The 19,308-nt window shown below is 44.3% G+C and overlaps 1 long non-coding RNA gene across 4 annotated transcripts in view; it reads right to left on the minus strand.

Moving 5' to 3' along the window:
- Nucleotides 1-443: 443 nt before the first annotated feature.
- The window catches only part of LOC120617540 (uncharacterized), a 125,636-nt gene continuing 106,771 nt past the window's right edge, over nt 444-19,308 (minus strand). For 3 of the 4 annotated variants that reach the window (XR_005656946.1, XR_005656945.1, XR_005656940.1), the window contains exons 8-9: nt 15,432-15,517; nt 444-5,383 (exon numbers count right to left, since the gene is read on the minus strand). This is a non-coding gene — a long non-coding RNA (uncharacterized LOC120617540). The remainder of the gene's footprint in view (nt 5,384-15,431; nt 15,518-19,308) is intronic. The other variant, XR_005656941.1, reaches the window with a different exon arrangement.

Raw genomic sequence — 19,308 nt, forward strand, 5'->3', positions numbered from 1 at the left:
ATCATCTCCCTAATCACCGTGTCCAAATATCATCGAACTGGGGTTAGGCTTCAACATATGAATTTTGGAGGGACACAAAAGTTCAGTCTATACCTTTGCCATTTTTTACGCATGTCCTAATCTACCAGTAACTGCATTTTATTTATATATTTATTTATTCAACAGATCAGACACTACTTTGTCCCAGGTGATATTCTAGGCAATCGGAATGCAGCAGTGAACCCAGCTGACAAAGTTACTTTGCTCTTGTGCAATAAACAAGCAAACAGATACTATGTGAGATAGTAAGACAGACCAGCAAGGGGAGAAAATTGAGTAGGGTGAGGGGGACGCAGAGTGAATGGAAGGGGTAAGAATCATATGGTAGGTTACATTATTATTTGTAATTATTCAAGCCTTACATAGGAAAACCTGGCTAAGACAGATTTTGGGGGGGGGGGGGGGGATGGGGGGGAGGAAGGCAGGTGGTCAGGGAAGACCCTCACAAGTAAGGTAGACATTTGAGCAGAGACCATGAAAGACCAGTAGGTTATTTGGGAGAATTTTCAGGGCTGAACACACAGGAAGAGCAAAGGCCTGAGATGGGAGTGTGACTGGTGTGTGGAGAAAAGGCGAGGGGCCAGTGTGTCTAGAACAAAGGGCATGAGGAGGGCAGTGGTAAGGGATGAGGTCAGAGAGTTTCCTGGGGTGAGTTTAGGTCACATCGGGCCTTTCGGGCCACTGCGAACTCTGGCTGCTACCCTAAGTGAGATGGAAAGCCACCGGAAGGTTTTTAGTAGAGATGTAACTTCTCTGTTAAAGGGGTCACTTCAGCTACTACTGTCTTGAGAATATATTTGGGGGGCAAGTGACCTATTTCGAAGGTGGAACCCACAAGGTTTGTTGATGGATCATATGTAGGGTATGAGAGAAAGTATCAAGGTGTACTCCAAGCTTTTTGGCTTTGAGCAACTAGAAAGAGGATTACTGTTAAAAAAAAAAAAAAAAAAAAAGATGGAAAAACTACAAAAAGAAGTGTTTTCTTGAGGGGTTGTAGAAATTGGGGACTTGTCTGTGAGTACATGAAGTCTGAGATTCCCATCAATTAAAAGCTGCATGTCATCTGAGTTCAGGTCATGTTATCTGAGTTCATCTGAGAACAGTCTAGACTTGAGACATGAATTTAGAAGTTCTTGGAAGATAGATGGTACTTACAACCATGCCCCTGAATGATGTTATCTTCGCAGTGATTAGCCTCCCAGCTGGTAGATCTTACAAAGGTGAAGAGGAAACAGCAAAGGAGATTGGTGAAGTAAAGTAATAATCGGAATTTATTTCTCGCCTATTCTGCAGAGTCCAAGTTGAGGGCTATCCAGGCCAGGCGAAGAAAGCTTTTCAAGTTGAAGGAGTAAGAAACCCCATCACATCCTGCTGTTAGAATATGATATGGATTGAGAATTGGACTTGGCAATCTGGAGAGCATATATATTACCAACATAAACAAGAGAAACCAAGAGGTCACTGCAAAGGGCATTGGGTCAAGGGAGGCAATGAACCTATACCTTTTCGCCCTTCTTGTCAAGTGGTTCTTAGGGACTCCAGAGGGTCAGTTAGACTCATTAAACTATTTTTACTAGTCTAATTTGGCTTCTTATGTGACAGACAACCTCTCAATATCACCCTAGAAATACTGACGTTAGAATCATGATCAAGTGATAGTTTTTAAAAAGTTAGTGGTGATTGGTAGTGAGTTGCCCATCTGAACTGCTCAGGACCCAGTGCACTTGTGAAAGCTCTGGTGCGCTAATAGCCTTGGAATAGAGACTACATTCTCCAGCCTTCCCTGAATTTACAAAGCGGGATATTTTCGGGCTCTCGTGCCTATACCCAGGAGAGGATTAATCTCAACAGCAGACTATTATAACATGTATGTGTTACTATTAGATGAAGTAGTCATACTAGAATTAAATTGCCTGGACTCCATAAACAGACCTCATAACCCCAATAACTGCAAATCAACTCTAATTGTCTCATTTTTTTCTCTGTCTTCTGGCAATAACAAGATTTGACCTTTTCTGTCAAATTCCATCTTTAAAACGTGTCTAAAGACTTATAAACTGTGGGCCTCCAATCGCATGTGGACATGATGTGCTGAGCCTATTTTCTTGCCTCTCAGCCGTTCTGCAGAGTCCAAGTTGAATCTCAGTCATCCTTTGCCCTCTCCTTAAATAATTCTTCCAGAAGCTCTTAAATGTCCTTGGCTAAATCGGGTCCGAATCACGTGACATGGGGATGTGACTCACTCAGCAAGGCCGCACTTGGAATTCTCTCAGTCCTTCAGTGTTGAGAGCGGGCGGGAGAGGTTCGGTCCGGATGGTGATGGAGGACAAGTTCCAGAGCCTAAAGGAAGTGTCGGTCACAGGCGTGCTTCCTTCCTCCCCAAACAAGAAAAGCTGGCTCTTGGGAAGGAGACAGATAGAACCGCTCTGTTTGTATCTGGAGTCCTGTCTGCTAAATCCAAAGGCCTCTAGAAATTTTTCCTAAGCAACATGAGGGAAAACACAGGCTTTTCTCAAAAATAGTCATTTTGAGCAATTACGATATTTTTCTCTCTAAAACTCCACATGCTTTTTCAATGAACGGGCCACTTTTCCACCCCTCTGAATAGGCACAGGAGTGTCCCCTTATTCTCTGCATCCACACTGCTCTAGAAGGTTTTTTTTCATGAAGGGCAACTCCTTTAAAAGGCCCGTGCTAGTGTTTACATCTATGAAGCTTTTGAAATGTCTGAGAACTGTGTGGACCTTGGCTTCCCGACAGCATGATGCCTTCACAATCTATATATTCCACAGAGAAGTCTCTCAAAGCGTAGGCTGCATTCGTTCATTCAACAAGTATTCATTGAATACCTATCAAGTCACCATTCAAGGCCCGGGAGAATGCAGCGGCGAACAAAACAGATAACGATTCTTTTCCTCGTGGGGTTTATATTCTAGCTGGACAAGACTGAAAACGAACAAAATCAGTAAGTAGAACATATGACTAGTTAGATGGTGTGAGCACTACGGAGAAAAACAACCAGAGAAGGGAGAGAGGGAGTGACTCGTGGGGAGGGGTGGAAAGGGGTGTATAATTTTAAAGTTGGTAGTCGGAAAAGAGTTTGTTGAAAAGGTGTCATTTGAGCAAAGACTCGAAGGCGTGAGAGTGTGGGCTTTGCAGAAATCTGGAAGGAGAGCCCACCGGGAAGAAGGAACTGCAAGGCGGCAAGCCCTGAGGCTGGCGTGTGCCTAGCACGTTGGAGGTTCAAGAAAGCCGAAGAAAGCTGGTGTGGCCTGGGGGAGCGAACAGGGGAGAGTAGAAGGAGAGAGGTGGCGAGTCCCTCTGGGGACCTGAGCTTTTTCTCTAGTGAGATGAGGACACAGCAGGTTTTTGAACAGCTGAGTCACATATTCTAACTCATATTTTCATAAGATCACTTGGCTGCTGTGTGAAAAATAGATGATTCGAGAATAAGAAGGCAATCAGGGAGACCAGTTAAGAGACGATTGCGATTACCCAAATGAATATTGATGGCAGATCACCCAGCAAAATTACCTGGAGCTCCTGTGCAAACTACAAATTCCAGGGCAAATCTTAGATCCCCGGACCCAGAATGTGGCGGTCCTAAGATGCTGAAGTTTTCACAAGAACGCCCAAGCACTGCTTAGGTACGCCAGCGCTTAAAAGCCATTCTTCTAGAATGTGCCAGGTATCAATTTATTGCCTCTCAGCTCCAAATTCACCCTTCACTGCCTGCTCTGCAAAAACAGATCTGATCCCTGTAAGCATTTTTCTTTACCATCTGGCACCATGTTAAGCTTTGTCAGCAGAGAGTACCGGAGAGCCACTGCAGTAGGAAAAGGACTTTCGTCCTGGTTCTGCTGCTCTGGTTCAGCAGGCTCCTTCAGCACAAGCAGCTTCCTCATTGTTCCCACTCCTGCAGGTTTTCTCCAGAAGCCAGCCCTGCAGTGCAGGCAGCTTCTCCAGCGCCAGGCTCCTGCAGTACGAGCAGCTTTTCCATCAGCTGGCTGCTGAAGCAGGGGTGGCTCCTCAAGCATCCGGGTCCTTTGGTGCCTGGCAGCCAGCAGTACCCCACAGCCAGCAGCTTCCCCCAGCACCTCAGGTGACTTCATATTAAGTGCCTTCACAGAGACACCACCTCCTGAACAACTTTCTCTGCACCCTGGAGAGTTGATTTACAGTAAGTTCCAGAGAGAGAATTTCCAGCAAATTCCACTGATGCAGTTACTCCTCTCCCATCCAGTGGGCCACAGCCAACCGTGTCTGGATTTCAGCTTGGATTTGGGGTAGAGGGTCAGGTTGGGAGAGCATCCCGGAGCCTCCATCTCAACCCCGGATGTGATAGATGCTCCTAATATCTGCTATTACTATATCTTTAGAGTTCTCTTTCCTTATTTCCAGCCATCTCCTCATTAATCTTGTTATAGTTAATAATTTTTATATTAACTTTTTCACATTCAAATTAGTGCATAGATTCTCTCTTCTGATTGGACCCTGACTGATACATACAACATCACACATCTGGAAGGAAATTTAAAAGACTGTTTGGAAATGGTTGGATAATGGAAACCAACTTCCCAATTTCCACCCAATTGCTTGGCAGAGTTTTGTGCATGGTGAGTAATTATCTCCATCTACCTCACGGCTGTCTGTCTCCAGCTGAAGAACCTAGAAAACACAGTCTCTCCCAACTGCTGGGATGCAGAGCCCAGTGGAGCACCTCTGCCTTGGGATGCATGATGATAGACAAACCCTCCAAGATATGAAAAGAATCCCCGAGCAGAATCAGGAACCTTCTGGAGATTCCTCCAGTACCAACATCCTTCCCACAAAACAAATGCTTTTTTAAATTTTCATTATTCACCTGATTGCAACTGGAGACACTAAAGCATTTGAATTAGGCGGTATTACCTAATGATTCTAAATATGAGCTTTTGAGTCAAACATTCTTATCACTGACTAGCTCTATGACCTTGGGCAAGTTACCTAAACTTTCTTGAGTCTCGGTTTTATCATCTGTGAAATCCGCATAGAACTTACTTCCACAGAGCTGTTGTGAGGATTAAATGAAATGATACATTTGGTAAAGAATTATGCAATATGACAGAGACTTTCACCTGGCACCTGGGAATGTGATGGTGGTTGTGCTTATTGGAAAGTACAAAACTACATTCTCATCTGCTTGTTTAATCAATGTACTGCCAAGTACAAGTCTACTTGTAACCAAGTTCGTGACCAGTTTGGGTCCCAATAGTTGGGGCCTGTGCCATTTCCATGGGTAGCTGTTGCCGTGTCTACGCTCCCCTCCTCGGCCTCAGCTCCTACTTGCATCACCAACTCAGACCTGAGGAGTCACAAGGAAAGGTCAATTCTTGAGACACATGACCTCTAGAGACAGTTTATCAGAAAAGTCTAGAAAGCTCTGTCTGAGACTAAAATAATGTGAACCATGTGTGTACTGGCCACATTTTAAAGAGTAAAACTAAAGAGGTAAACATAATTGTAATAATATAGTTTAACTATTTATATGTAATATAGGTAATATTGTTACTTTAAAATGTAATCAATAATTAAAATACTATTGAAATATCTGTCTTTTTTCTAGGCTCTGAGATCCAGTATGTGTTGTACACTTACAACATTTCTCAGTTCAGGCCAATCACATCGAGTGCACAATAACCCCATGCTGCGAGTGACCACCATATTGAACAGAATAGTTATAGATCAGCTCACTTAGCCACCTCATTAAAAAAAAAAAAAAAAAAAAAAGACACAGAAGCTCAAAGAAGCCTTATGAATGTCCTTTCTAAGTCACATAGCTAGACAGTGGCAAATCAGGACCGGAATCGGAGGCACCCGACACCTGGGTTTAAAACCCATCCGTGCCCTTTATTAGCTGTGTGGCTCGGGGCAAATTTCCTTACCTCTCTGAGCTTCAGCTTCCTTTTCTATAAAATAGAAATAATAATATATTCTCAAGAGTTGTGCTAAGAATTACATAAGGGAATGGATGTAAAGCACTTAGCCCACAGCAAGCACTGGCTAACTGGAGTAATAAGATACCACAGTGGACTTCACGAACCACACCGCCTTTCATCCAGCCTCAGCCTAATCTAGTGGCAGGCAAAGAGGGGCAGCCTTGCACTGCACAGGACTGGCTTTGGATGTGGCCTTAGCCGAACCAGCAAGGACACTGTTTTCATGCTGCACATGCCGATCCAAGCTCTAGCCCTGCTCTTCTTCTGTTTCCAAGTTAAAAAACAAAAAGATGACTTTCTTTTCAAGATTCTTTCTCTTCATAAAGGAACCACGGTGAATTTTTTAAATTTCAGCAAGAAAGAAGTTATAGGAAGAGTCACTGAGTGCCCCACCCAGCCCAGTCCCCAGTGACTCAGGGTCCCTGACTCACCCAGCTTCCCTACTGACCTTCCTTGCCCAGCCAGAAGCTACAGGGCTAGCTCAAAGGGAGATAATGTCATTTGTTGACATTTCCCAGGTGACAACAAAGTCAAGTTCTCTTTTAGGGATCTAAGTCTTTGCATATAATTAGTAGATCAAATTACCCTCAGGGAATTGAGGCTTGGCATTCTTGAGTGTCAGGGGAACCATAGCCTCCCAAGGCAGGGAGGGGGCTGAACCCCCACACCTCTCTGGGCCTTTCTTTATTCAAGAATCTCAAACAGAGCAGTGAATGAAGGCGGAGCAGAGGCTTCCAGGCTCTACTCATTTATCTTAGAAATTTACTTTCACGGATCCATACTCTGGAAGTTAGAGTATAAACTGAGATTGGCAAATCGAACATTTTCGCTTTCAGTGAACAGGTGCCTATTAGGCAACCTAACGTTTGTAATGTGTTGGAATTAAAATTATTTTTAAATTTCAAGAAATTTACAATCTATTTTGGAAGAAGATGTGGAAGAAGTAGGTGAACCTAATGTAGATGGCAATATGACACGTGTTATGTATTTATTAATTATTGTAGTTACATCTATAGAATTATTAATAGAACATAAGATTGTTAATTAAAAGAATTAAAGATATGCTATCACAAGGGCTTAGGAATACAGAGGTGTGACATAGCGTCAGGCTGGAGTGGCAGGAGAAGGTAGAGTTTGAAAGATCAGCCGAATTTAAGTGAAATGGAAGGAAATGACAGAGGAGAGTGTGGAGAGGTGACCGGAGGTGAGACTCGGGGGGCTGAGAGTCACGGCATGTCCAGAGGAAAGAGGAGATGGGGGAGGCTGAGGTGGGATGTAGGCTGCAGAGGTGAGTTGTGCCCTATTTTGTCAATGGGCCATTTCAGCATTCATTCCACCCAAGCCTTACAGTGGGCCTCAGAGAGGGCATCGTTTGCAAAGCCCCCACCAGGCCCCTGCCCCAGCCTAAACGCCAGTGTGGTCACATTTTACTTTTATGGTAACCGGGCTTCTCACTCAGAGGACATCTCACCCTTCCTCTTGCGTTTCTAACCACAGAGCAAGTTGCCCACAATGGAGTGAGCAATGCAGATTTGACCTTGACATACAGAATCAACAGCAAGAACAAGAAAAAAAGTGAAAAATGGGAGAAGATACATTGGAGGTTGACTAAGAAAAGAATGCATGGGCAATCACTGCCACTAGAGTTCTTGGGAATCCGAGAACTTTTAACAAATGTGATCTTGCATTTGCACCCTGAGCTTGGCTTACTGAAGAATACGTTAATTATGTCGGTCCGTGAACCTCCCGAACTAATGTGGCAGCCTCCTCTGGAAAACTACACGCAGTTTAAGCTATATCAATGTTTACACCAAAGGCATTTTGTCTCATATTTTATTATATCGATGACCCCTTACCTGGCTTTGCAAAATAAACGAGCATCACAGGAGCTGACTGTGATTATCTCCCGCCCTTTGGATATCTTATTTATGCCCTTTCTTTTAAGTAATGTTTACACTTGCAGACTTCTCTTTCCCTTCTTACAGTTTTTCTCAAAAGTCTATCAGGTTTCCTCGGGGGGAAAAAAAAAACCTTGAAAGTAAATTTTTCCATTTAGTTGCCTTCAGCCCTAAAAATCTTTCCAGTGAATCTTCACTAATTTCCTAGCATATTTCTTTGCTATCTGTAAATGGTTCTGACAAAGAAAAAGCAGTGTTAGTCCAAGGATGCCATCACATGGGTGTGTGTAAGTGGCTTTCTCGTCCTCAGACATGAATCCTGCTTGAACCATCAGCACTGTTCCTAACAGTAGACAACTTCTTGAAGTCCCACCGGAAAACTTGAGAAAAAGCTGAAGTCAGCCAAAGGCTGTCATTCCCTTCCTCGTGGGTTGTCCTTCCCTTTGCTGGGGAACTGAAACCAGATGAGTTGCTGACATCTGGTGGTTGTTAAGCAGAGTGTAAACTCAGTTTTAGACGGATTTATACCCCAGATTACAATAAACTCCCCAGCGTCCGATTCTTGGATGCCTCCTCTTGAACTAAGAACATTTTTGTCTCCAAAGGGAAAGCATTCCTGCTAATTGAGAGGCAAAGAAAACAATTTCCTATGGCACTGAGAAGAGGCGCGTGGGCGGCCAGAATGAAAAGTCAACTTCAGCTTCCCTGGATGTATCCAGGGCTCTTGGGATTGGACACAGATTAGACTTGGTCCCAACATACCTGAAGAGTCACGGAAGGTAAATAACACAGGGGAGTCTCTTTTGGGTAAACGTAACGTTTTTGTTGCAGCTGGAAATAATTCTCCTCTATTCAGTTGTTCTATGCCACCCAAGTATTTTATGAAGCTCTCCATTCGTTTGGGGCCCTAGAGTGAAAGTGGTCTCCAAAGCTTTTGGAATTCTTCTCATCTTCTGCCGCTCGGCATTCTGAGTGAGACCGAGAGCTGGTGGAAGCGTAGGAGACTCCAGACCTTTGCTCACAGAAGTCTTTGGAACTCCATCTTCAGAGAGAAACGTGGAAATTTTGCTCTGAATGGGACAAAGGCATCCACCGATGAGACTCTTAGAGCCAGCAAGTAGGTCAGATAAGTCCAAAACTAGAGATTGGAGAGAAAGGCTTCACGAAAGTCACAGGCAGAAAGGAGATGGTCGCCATTCCAAAGTGTTATTAGATTTCTTCATAGCTCTTATCACTAAATAAATGCATTTTCTTCATTTTTTTTTAATTTTTTTGCCTATCTATTCTTGGTTTTCCCTTCTCTACTCATCACCCTCAACCCCCAAACTGGAAAGTGAACTTGAGAGCGGGCCCTTGGCCTGCCTTGTTCACCATTTATATTCCCAGCCCCTGAAACATTGTTTAGTACTTAGTAATGTTCTCAAATATTTATTCGATGAAAGAAAATGACAACAAACTCCCATAGTTCCTCCTAAAACCAACAGAGAGTCCTTACTTTACTTTCCTTCACTCTAGAAAACCCACAGAAGGGTCATATCCAGGGACATCATGGAAGTACCATAATGTATCTACATCTGCCTCATTGGTGGACAGCCCAGAGCAAAGGACAGGCAGCTAGAGACCGGGCCCAGCACCTTCAAGGATTCTTGGAGGCTGACCCGTGTTAGCAGGGTTGAAGGCTGCCTCTGCCACAATGGTCCCCGAATGCTTCGGGGAATTGGAGACAGGAATCTTTGCGGGCAAGGCTGAGCATACTGCAACATATGTTCTTGGTGCTAAATCACTTGCTGGGTGTGCAGGAGCCTGTGGGGGCTGAGGGAGTGTGCTGGAAAACGTTCCCTCTGTCTCCAACTAAGTGGTTTCCTGAGGAAATGAGAAATGGAGGTGGGGTGGGTAGGAAGAAATGAAAAAATTCCAGTAAGGAAAAAAAAAATGACTTTTTTTTTTTTTTTTTGGAAAAGGGAGAGTTATTGGCAGACCTGAAAGTCCAGGACCTCTGTGTATTAGAAATACAAAAAGCTTTTTAAAATAAATAAATAATATTTTAAAACCATGGGGCTTGAGCCAGTAGCATAAGCACTCAAAAGGCAACACTTTTAAACTGAGGGGTTTGGGGAAGAGCTGGGACCAAGTGGTCAGAACCCAGGGCTCATACCCTCCCCCCTCGGCCTGGCAGGGCAGGTACTTTCTGCCATCCATTAACATAGTTTATAGTTAAATTGCTGGACCCCATGTGGACTGAAAGGGCCTCTTTATCTTTAAACAAACAGATGAGGAAGGAGGCTCTCCCCAACCCCAGCCGAGACCTGTATTTGTGAGACCACACCATGGGTTTTTCCATTCCAGCTATCAATCTTCCCTTGTTTGTGCTTCAAGAGAAAAAAGAGAAGTGCTGGGGCCAGGAGGAGGCATCGGAAAGGTAACTCAGCTCTATTTCAGCGGACCTGGAAATAGGTGACTTGGCCCGACTGGTCTTGAAAATTGGATGGAAATTTGGAAGTATCAAGGGTTTATCTGGGAGCTCTGTGAATCTCCCCCGACCTAAACACCATCCATACTTTCATGCAGCTTTCTGTAACACAAAAGCTGGTCCTTCTGTGCAGGGTCCCTGCCTAGAGCTCTATAGGCCACATCTGCAGTGCCAACTTAATGTGTCTGCAGCAATAACAATTGAAGGCAGAACAGAAAGCCCTTAGGTGTCTTCTGCACCAGCACGTGGTAGATGGTATAGAAAAAAATCGCTGCCATGATTCTGCCACATTAGAGTTTATAGTCTAAGGATAACCCAATGGCCTTCTCAGGGAACATCAAGTATGCTAACAACAAGGTTATATTTGCTGTGTTTTATTTTGTTTTTATCAAAGTGCCAAGTGGTGGTGAAGATCACAAGATTCTGTGCCAGACAAAACTAGGTTAGAATCCCGGTTCTTTCACCCATTAATGTGTGAACTTGAGCAAATCGTACAACTTCTCTGTGCCTCACTTTTCTTATCTATGAAATGGGGATGAAAATAGCTACCATAACGGAGTTGTTAGAAGGAGAAAATAAAGTAGTGTCCATAACAGGTTTAACACGGCGCCTGCCACAGGTAACGGGTATAGAGAAACAATGGCATTTGCTGAAGACCAAATAGAGGCAAGACACGGTTTTAAGCTCTTTGCATATATTACTCATTTTATCTTATAACAATCCTATGCGGTAAGTGCTATTCTCATTCTCATGTCATATATGCGAGGAAACTGAGGCACACTTGCCCACGATCACGTAGTTAGTAAATGGCGATCTCAAGCTGTCTGGCTCCAGAGACTTTCTCAGAAAGGAAGGTCTAGCTGTTGGTCTAAATAGTTGAGCTGCCATTTTTGCCTAAAAAACCTGAGTGGAAGATTTCATCACTATCCCCTTCTTCTGCTGACACCAGCAAGTGCATGTCCGATATCAACTGGACTCTGTCTCCTCGGACGGGCACCACGCTCAGTCTGGATGGATGACCTCTACGAACAGTTACCCTGGCCCTGGCCTGCCGACTGAAACCAGAAGGGGGACAGTTACATAAAGTAACGCTGACTTACATTCTTGAGGCTCAAAGTTGCTTCCAGATCCCCGGAGCCAACACTGAGATTCGTCAGGAAGCACAAACTGACGTCTGATTCATTCTGACCCCCTCGTGTCCCACCATCAGCCTGCCTTGTCCGAGAATCAGCGGGTATTGACTGGTTTGGTTCTGCTACAAGTGTTTCCTCAAGGGAAGACCAGCTCTTTAACGCCAACCCAAAACAAAACAAAACACTAGACTAAAGCTTATAATTTCAGATTTTTGTGAAAAAAAAAAAATGTCTGCACAAGGCTGATGAGAATTACAGAAGAGTTCTTTAAAGAAATTGCTTGATTTTCAAAAATTTAAACACCATCAAATAAGAGAGTGCTGCCAAAGTAGGTTCTAGAGATTAGAATAAACAAATGACAAAATCTTATAATTACTCTATTTCATACATATAATATTTGCATAAATGAAGTGCAGCTCCTCAAATTGTTAAAAATAGTCTCCTACAAACTTGTTTTGCTAATTGCCTTAGGAGCACTGTTTCGAATAAAAGACAAAAGTCTGATTTTTACATCTAAATTATCCAAATTAGCAGGTATCTTATTACTAGTTTTATGATTATTAGGTCAAAATTTGTTTTGTTTTGTTTTGTTTTTGAAAAAAGATACTTGGAAAATCTGTTGACTAAACTGTCTCTGGAGTCATTAGCATCAAAAGCGGTAAGATCCAAGGTCATCATCGATACTGCTCTAATTCATGTCCTATCTTTGCAAAGTCTCCAAACCACTACTACATAGTTTCCTGATCGGAGACAGAAGCCCAAGTTCAAATAAAGACTATCACTGAATTGTTTGGGGACTCCCAAAACATCACTTAACTTATTCAGGCCTCAGTTTCCTTCCTCCTATAGTTGATTGAACCATCTGCATAGGTTCCACAGCGATGACGATAATGTTGCTGGCAATGATGGTGCTGATGATGGTGGCAGTGAGGGTGGTGGTGATAATGGTCATGGTTGTGGTGAGGATGATGTTCATGTTGCTCGCAATGATGGTGCTGATGATGATAATAGCTGCTGTTTACTGAGTCTTATCATATGCCAAGGCACTATTCTATGCCTTTGACTTGAATTCACTCACAATATCCTCATGGAATCCCTAGACCAAAGATCTCCTCCCAAATCCCTGTGCATTGTACACTCTTGAGCCAGGGACACTGCGGCAGATTGCATTTTCAAAAAGAAGCCTCAACAGTACTTTCTTATCCTCCAGGCCCTCATACAACGTGTTTTTGACAGTTTTTCCCATCAATAAGTAGGATCTGTTTCCTCTGCTTGAATCTGGGTGGATTGATAACTGTGGCAGAAGTGACGCTATATGACTTCCAAGGCTAGGTGGTAAAATGCATGCCAGCTCCTGCATGGTTCTTTTTGAGATGCTTATCCTGAACCCAGCCATGAGGCCACAAGGAGAGTCCCCGTATAAATGCTGCAGCTGACAGCCCCAGCAGGATTCCTCGCCGACAGCCAACATCAATCGCCAGACATGTGAGTGAGGGTCTCCTCAGTGATTCTAATCCACAGTCACTGTGTCACCACCAGCCTTTAGTCTTACCAATTGAGGTCCCAGACGTCCGTCAAGTCTCTGTTCCTGCTGTGGGCCCATTCCAAATTCCTGATCCACGGAAGTGATGAGCACAGCAAACAGTTAGGCAGCCTACGGGCTCTACGTAACTCTCCCTTAGAGCCTATACAAGAGCTGGACCTGGGACCTCCTTGTTCCTAGGCCGAACATTTGCGGGGTCTGTGGCAAGAATACAGATGGAGGCCCACATGCCATATGTCTGGATTTTTTAAAGCTATAAATCAAGCTAACAAACTATTAATTAAAATTTGCTCTATCATCCTACATAGGTGAAAATACCTTTATAACATCCTGAAAGGGTCACATTTAAAATCCCCATACTTCTGAGAGCTTCTAGGAGAACTGGCCGGCTGCCCGTGTTTCGCCCCCCTTGCCCCATCTCTATCCTCCCTCTCCACCCCACACTGTAACATTGCCATTCCAGCTGGAATGTCCAAGCTCTATCACACCCCGACCCCTCCACCATTACATATGGCCACCCCTTGGCCACCCCTCAGTCCAAGAGGCCCACACACAAGTGGTGTGGTCCAACCTCAGGAAACGGGGTACGAGCGGGAGGGCAGACACCTACCAGCCTAGCAAGACAGAAGCCACACACTTTCCAGAGTGGGCTCAGGACCCTTCCTCTTGTCACATGGGGAAGGACACTGCCAGAGGAGGGCCAGAGCAAGGCCCTCTAGAGCACAGGTCCTGTGGCAGGGACCTAAGACAGCACTGCTCGTGGGCTTTTCCTTGACTTGACCTCAGAACTAGAGAGGTTGTAAAAGACACATCCAACCTGACATGTTCCCATAGCAGCATGAGGAGAGGAAAGGCCATACGAGGGCTCCTGGACTCACTTCACTCTCCGCCAGAGGTTCTACCCCACGCCCAAGCCACGCCCCAGAGGGGGATTGGCGGGACATTGCTGTAGATGGTCTCCCTGTCTCACAGCTCTCTCTCTCTCTCTTTGACCTTCCTGTTTTTAACAGAATACGCACTTCCAGCTGCATCCTTCATTCCAACTTTGCTATCAGTACAGCCAGAAGATACATTTTGACCCCCATTTGCCTCCTTATGTATAATTATCAGTCGGTTAGAACTAAAGAAAGGGGGGAAGCACTGGAGACTGATTAGCACCCCCAAACCTCCAACAATCAAGCAGCTCTCAAGAATTCACATCTTTAGATCTTTCACCCTCGCCCTCTTCTGAATTACACATTTCAGAGTCCTGAGAAGAAGTGGCTGATCCTTCCAGAAAGTATTGCATCAGATGGGGAATGGAAAAGAAACAAAATCAATATCTGGATTTTTTTAAAACTATTTCAGTCGTATATATTCTAAAATGTAAAAGCATTAAGATGATGCAAAGACTGAGAATTGGTAAAATGGAGAAAAAGACTTATAAAGGGGAACATGGACATGTGTTTCAGGATGGGGGCAGAATTAAGAATAGAGATCGAGACTGCCCTTCAGCAGCCCTCCTATTCACCACTCATAGCATCAGGGATCCGATGACCCTGATCTGTTCTGTTGGTGAGTCCCTGGGAAACACAACGAACCTCACTAAACGTGAAACTCGGCTCACTGTTACCTTTCTTTCTTCAACACCATCACTAGACTCTTCCTCCCAAAGCAGATTGTGATTGACTTACATGGCTCGGCATAGTAAGTTACTGTAAGCAGGCATCACTGAGCATGCGCATTACCCAGCATGAGCGACTTAGGTGGAAATTCAGCTGCATTACACTTATTAAAATTGTCTGTCATACTGCAGAATTATTTAGGGTTAAATTGTTATTAAGTTATAATAACAGGACAGTTAAGTTAATGTGATGACATTAATGGAAGAATTTGTTTCCAATTAGCAAAATGATTTCCCAATATGTATGCGTATGTATAAATACATATCTCACATGAACGTACACATCTATGAGAAAAGCTGGGCTGTACATGAGTTTTGGAACCTAAGCAGCAGGCTATGCAGAAATTAAGTTTGCAAAGAGGTTTTCATTATTCCCCACTCTTTTCAATGACGTGTATTCTGAAAATACCTTCTCTTTAGACAAATATGACCTGGTAGTGGATTTTGCTTAAAGATTATTTTGGTTTTCTGGGAAATTTGTTTAATTGATTTAGATTTTGAGTGAGGGAGGAAACTGTGGACTTAAAACCAATTAAATGCTGAGTTATTGAGTAGCCCTGGCTTCCTGAGCTAGAGAAAGAACAGTGGGTGGAGTGAAACACAGTAAACTTCACTGCCCTCGAGTTGGGGGGTGGGGAGAGGAATAGAAAGAATGCGGAATGGGAACCAGGAGAGAGAAGACTCCTTGGGCAGGCTCTGTCACTTACCAGCGATACGACCTTGGGCGAGTCACCTTTCCTCTCTGCGCTGTCCTTTCCTCGTCCATAAAATTGTGATAATAAGTCTGCCTTCCCTACGTCAACGGATAGCAGGAAGAAAAAAAAAACAGTAAAATGAATGAAAAAGTTCCTTTTTAAATATAAAATGCATAGTATTAGGTTCCAGCATCACGTAATTGACTTGTAATTTAATTTTCCACATGTGTTGTGTCTGATATTCTCTGCCAGAGTGTAAATTCCATTCGTACAGGAAACAGGTGTATCACAGCACTGGCTTTGCCCATACTAGTGGGGATTTATATCAATACTAGTATTGGTGTTATATAATGCATATGAATAAATACTAGTGAATGGCTAGAGAATCAGATATTTACCCTTGAATCTTAAGCACTGTTAGGCACAAAGAATGTGTGCTATTTAATAGAGGGCAGAAGCAACCTATGTTCCTGAAATAAACATCAAGGAGTTCTGGAATAATTACTGGTGACTTCCTTTTTTCCTTACTTGAGATTCCTGGTTTTATGGTGTTGTGGCTGTTTCTAATGTTTTCTCCCTCTGCTCTCCCTTCACTATTCTCCCCTTGTCTACATTCTTATATTTTCCATCCCCCCTTTTTTCTTCGGCCCCCATTCACGACCTTCTGGGTTAGAAAGGTATTGCCCTGCGTTCTAAAACACTGCTACTCAGACCAGCTGCCATGGCATCCCTGGCCAGCTGTTAACAATGCAGAATCTCGTTAACCACCATCCACCCCACCGCAAGAGCCTAAGTGGTTTGTGTGCACATTAAAATTGGGGAAGCACCGCTCAAAATGCGCACGCGCACACACATGTGCACGTGCGCATGCACACGCACACACTCACACACACACACAGAACAAACTCTTTGCTAACTCACAGATCAAACTAGGTATTATGTGCTGATCATCAATTTATCCTATTACTCACACCATTTGATTCTCTCTTCCTTAATCTAACTCTCCAGTATTTATTTTATGCCTGTCTAAGCACCTCCTCACAGAGGGTGGCAATGGCAAATTTAGGCAAAGTAGTTTTAACACTATTCTCCCTAGCAAGTTGGGTAAAGAGTTTTGTGAGAAAGGAGTCATTAAGCATATTCTTAAAAGGATTTTAGATTATTTGAGTGTAACCGAGATGTCAGCTGCAGTCGTCCGGTCACATAAGGTTTCAGTTAAATTAGCTTAAGCTGACTCTGCGATATCCCGTGAGAAGTCGAATGCCCTCGAGACGGCCCCACTCCTGGGGGCGCACTTCCCAGGGCCGCCGTGGCCCCTCAGCTTGTGTTCAATAAGCTTTTGCCCTTGCGCCCTTCTTTTTAGCCAGCACCTCTTCCCTGTACGCCTCACCCACTTGAACTTGGAACGGCTGCTCCGTCCTCGTTTTCCCCACTCCCGGCAGAGTGCACGAAGGCATGGATGTTTAGAAGGGTAGAGATGGAGATGGTTTACACCCCAAGCGACTTAACATGGCCACTGGACACTTTCGTTCTTAAAATTCTTCACCGGGGCTCATTGCTCAGGCTGCCCCACTCCCGGCTCTGCCTCCCTCTCCTCATCTCTGTCTTCCCTCCCCCAAATTCTGTTCCATTTCTTACCCGTGACACGTTGACAACTTTGTTTTGTTTTTGCAGATGCCTTCTAACCCACACCCTCAAGTTTTCCAAGTGTTTTTCTGAACAAAGTTGCTTCCCTACAAAGCCCGCTCATTACAACTGTTTGAATTCCGCTTCTGTCATCCCACCGTATGAGGAATACAAGGCCATGAGGGTGTCGTGGTGAGCCTGGACTTTGCTCAAGAGGTCTGGGTGTCTGTGGGGTGAGTGCCCGCAACCGGGAAGGTTAGAATGAGAAGGCGGAGTGATGCATAGAAAACTAATTACAAAAAGAACTTCTTATTGACTTTCTAATCCCTAACTAGCACCCCATTGAACCGATTCTCCTCTTCTCTCCAGGAACACACTGACTTTCCCGAATTAAATACAATCACATTTCCTTTCTGCCTCCCAGGTTCTGTATCTCACACACCACAGCCCACAGCTCGTGAAATCTACATGCCAGTGTAGCGCTGGGAGGCTTTGCACAAATTCCTTTTCCATTTGAACCTCAAGATCTACTATAAAATGGGAATAATGTTATCTAACAGTGCGACTTTCCCAGTTCGCTCTGCATTTTGGCTGAGATCCCAAAGCTGAGGATAGGAGGAGTTAAGCAGCAACAGAGTCTGGAGACAGGGGTCCGACCACCACGCAGGGATTACTAACGAGGCAAAACTGGGTATGCGCCCTGCAGTGCATCCCCTGCTGCCTCTACGTAACAGGAGACCAGGAAATTGATTTTAATAAGACTAGGGAGGATGGATTTTTTTCCCTTTCTGCTCACCCTCTCAGAGAGGGAAGGTGGTTTCCCTCTTCAAGCTAAGTGAGGGGGCCCTGTGGGCTCCAGGGCAGAGCAAAGGGATAGAGCTCTTGGGAGCAAATGGCCTGTGTTGCCTGACCCTTGCCTGGAAAAAAAAAAAAAAACAACACCTAGAGCAAGAGTCTGTTTAAAGCTTCCTCTGATGGCAGGGCAAGTGAAGAGGGCTGTGGGGGGAGCAGCCTGCTCTTCCAGCTTTTGATGGAGCAAGGATGCTGAGTTTTCCTGTGGCTCAGGCTTAAATCATCTCAAAGGAACCTGGCCAAGAGGACTCACCATGCCTGTCCTGTACTGCAGGATGAGATGACTCCAATAGAAAGAAACTTGGGTGTGCCTTTATGCAGAAGGTGACTGTCACATACAGTTAGCTGGAAGTGACTCACTGTGCCAAGGAATGGTACAGTGCAAGATCCCTGATGAGGCAGCAGTGTCTCTAGACAACCCACTAAGATGCCTAAGAAGGAAAATAACATTTTGGTCCTGCACGGAGCCAACCCCAGATTACACCACCAATGCGTGTCATTCTTGGGCGTGCAGGAAGATTGTCACTTCCCAACTTCACTCGCAATTAACCTGGTTTCCGATGCCTAAGTTCTGAGCAAGAATGTAGGTACTCGTGCTAGGGGACACTTCCAGGCCTAGCCACAAAGCCCCCTGCCAGATTCTCTGCTGTTTCCCTTCTCCTCCCAGGGTGATCACGGAGGCCACAGGCTGAAGATGGCAGAGGCATGAGACAGAAGGAGCCTGGATCCCTGAGTCGCAGTAGGGAGAGAGCTGCTGTCATCTCAATGGACATAAGTAACAAAGTTTTATTAAACTAAAATACCAAAGTTTCAGGGATTTTTGCTTTGTTTTATATTTATTACCACGTGTGGCTTAGCCTACCCTGACAACGCGGCAGACTTCTATGCCGGGAGCGGTTCTGATCTTGCAGCGCTAGGGTGGGGAGAAGCTTCCGATAAGATGAGATACTTAGAGATTTTATATTAGACTGGAAAATAATGCTTAACGCTGGAATATGCATTCTTTTATGTTATATTTTTAAATTTTGAAATAATTATAAATTCACAGGAAGTTGTGAAGATAATTAAAAAGGTCTCAGGTTCTCTTTCTCGAGTTTCCCCAGATGCTTACATTTTGTATAACTATTGTATAATACCAAAACTAGAAAATCGATGTTGGCGCATTGTGTTTGTACAGCTCTGTATCATTTCCTCACACGTGCAAATTCACGTGGATACCAGTTACCCGGGAGATCAAGGTATAGAACTGCCTTATCGCCACCACGATCTCCCAGGCTGCCCCATTATGGTCACACCCACCTCCCCCATCACAGCACCTGGGATGTACCCGAGAAGCAAGGAGATGCCACACTTCGCTTAACCATTCACTTATTACAGGACATTTTGGTCATTTCCACTTTCGGAACAAAAA

This window comes from Pteropus medius, unplaced genomic scaffold (genome assembly GCF_902729225.1).
Source record: "Pteropus medius unplaced genomic scaffold, Ma_sr-lr_union100, whole genome shotgun sequence".
NCBI lineage: Eukaryota > Metazoa > Chordata > Mammalia > Chiroptera > Pteropodidae > Pteropus > Pteropus medius.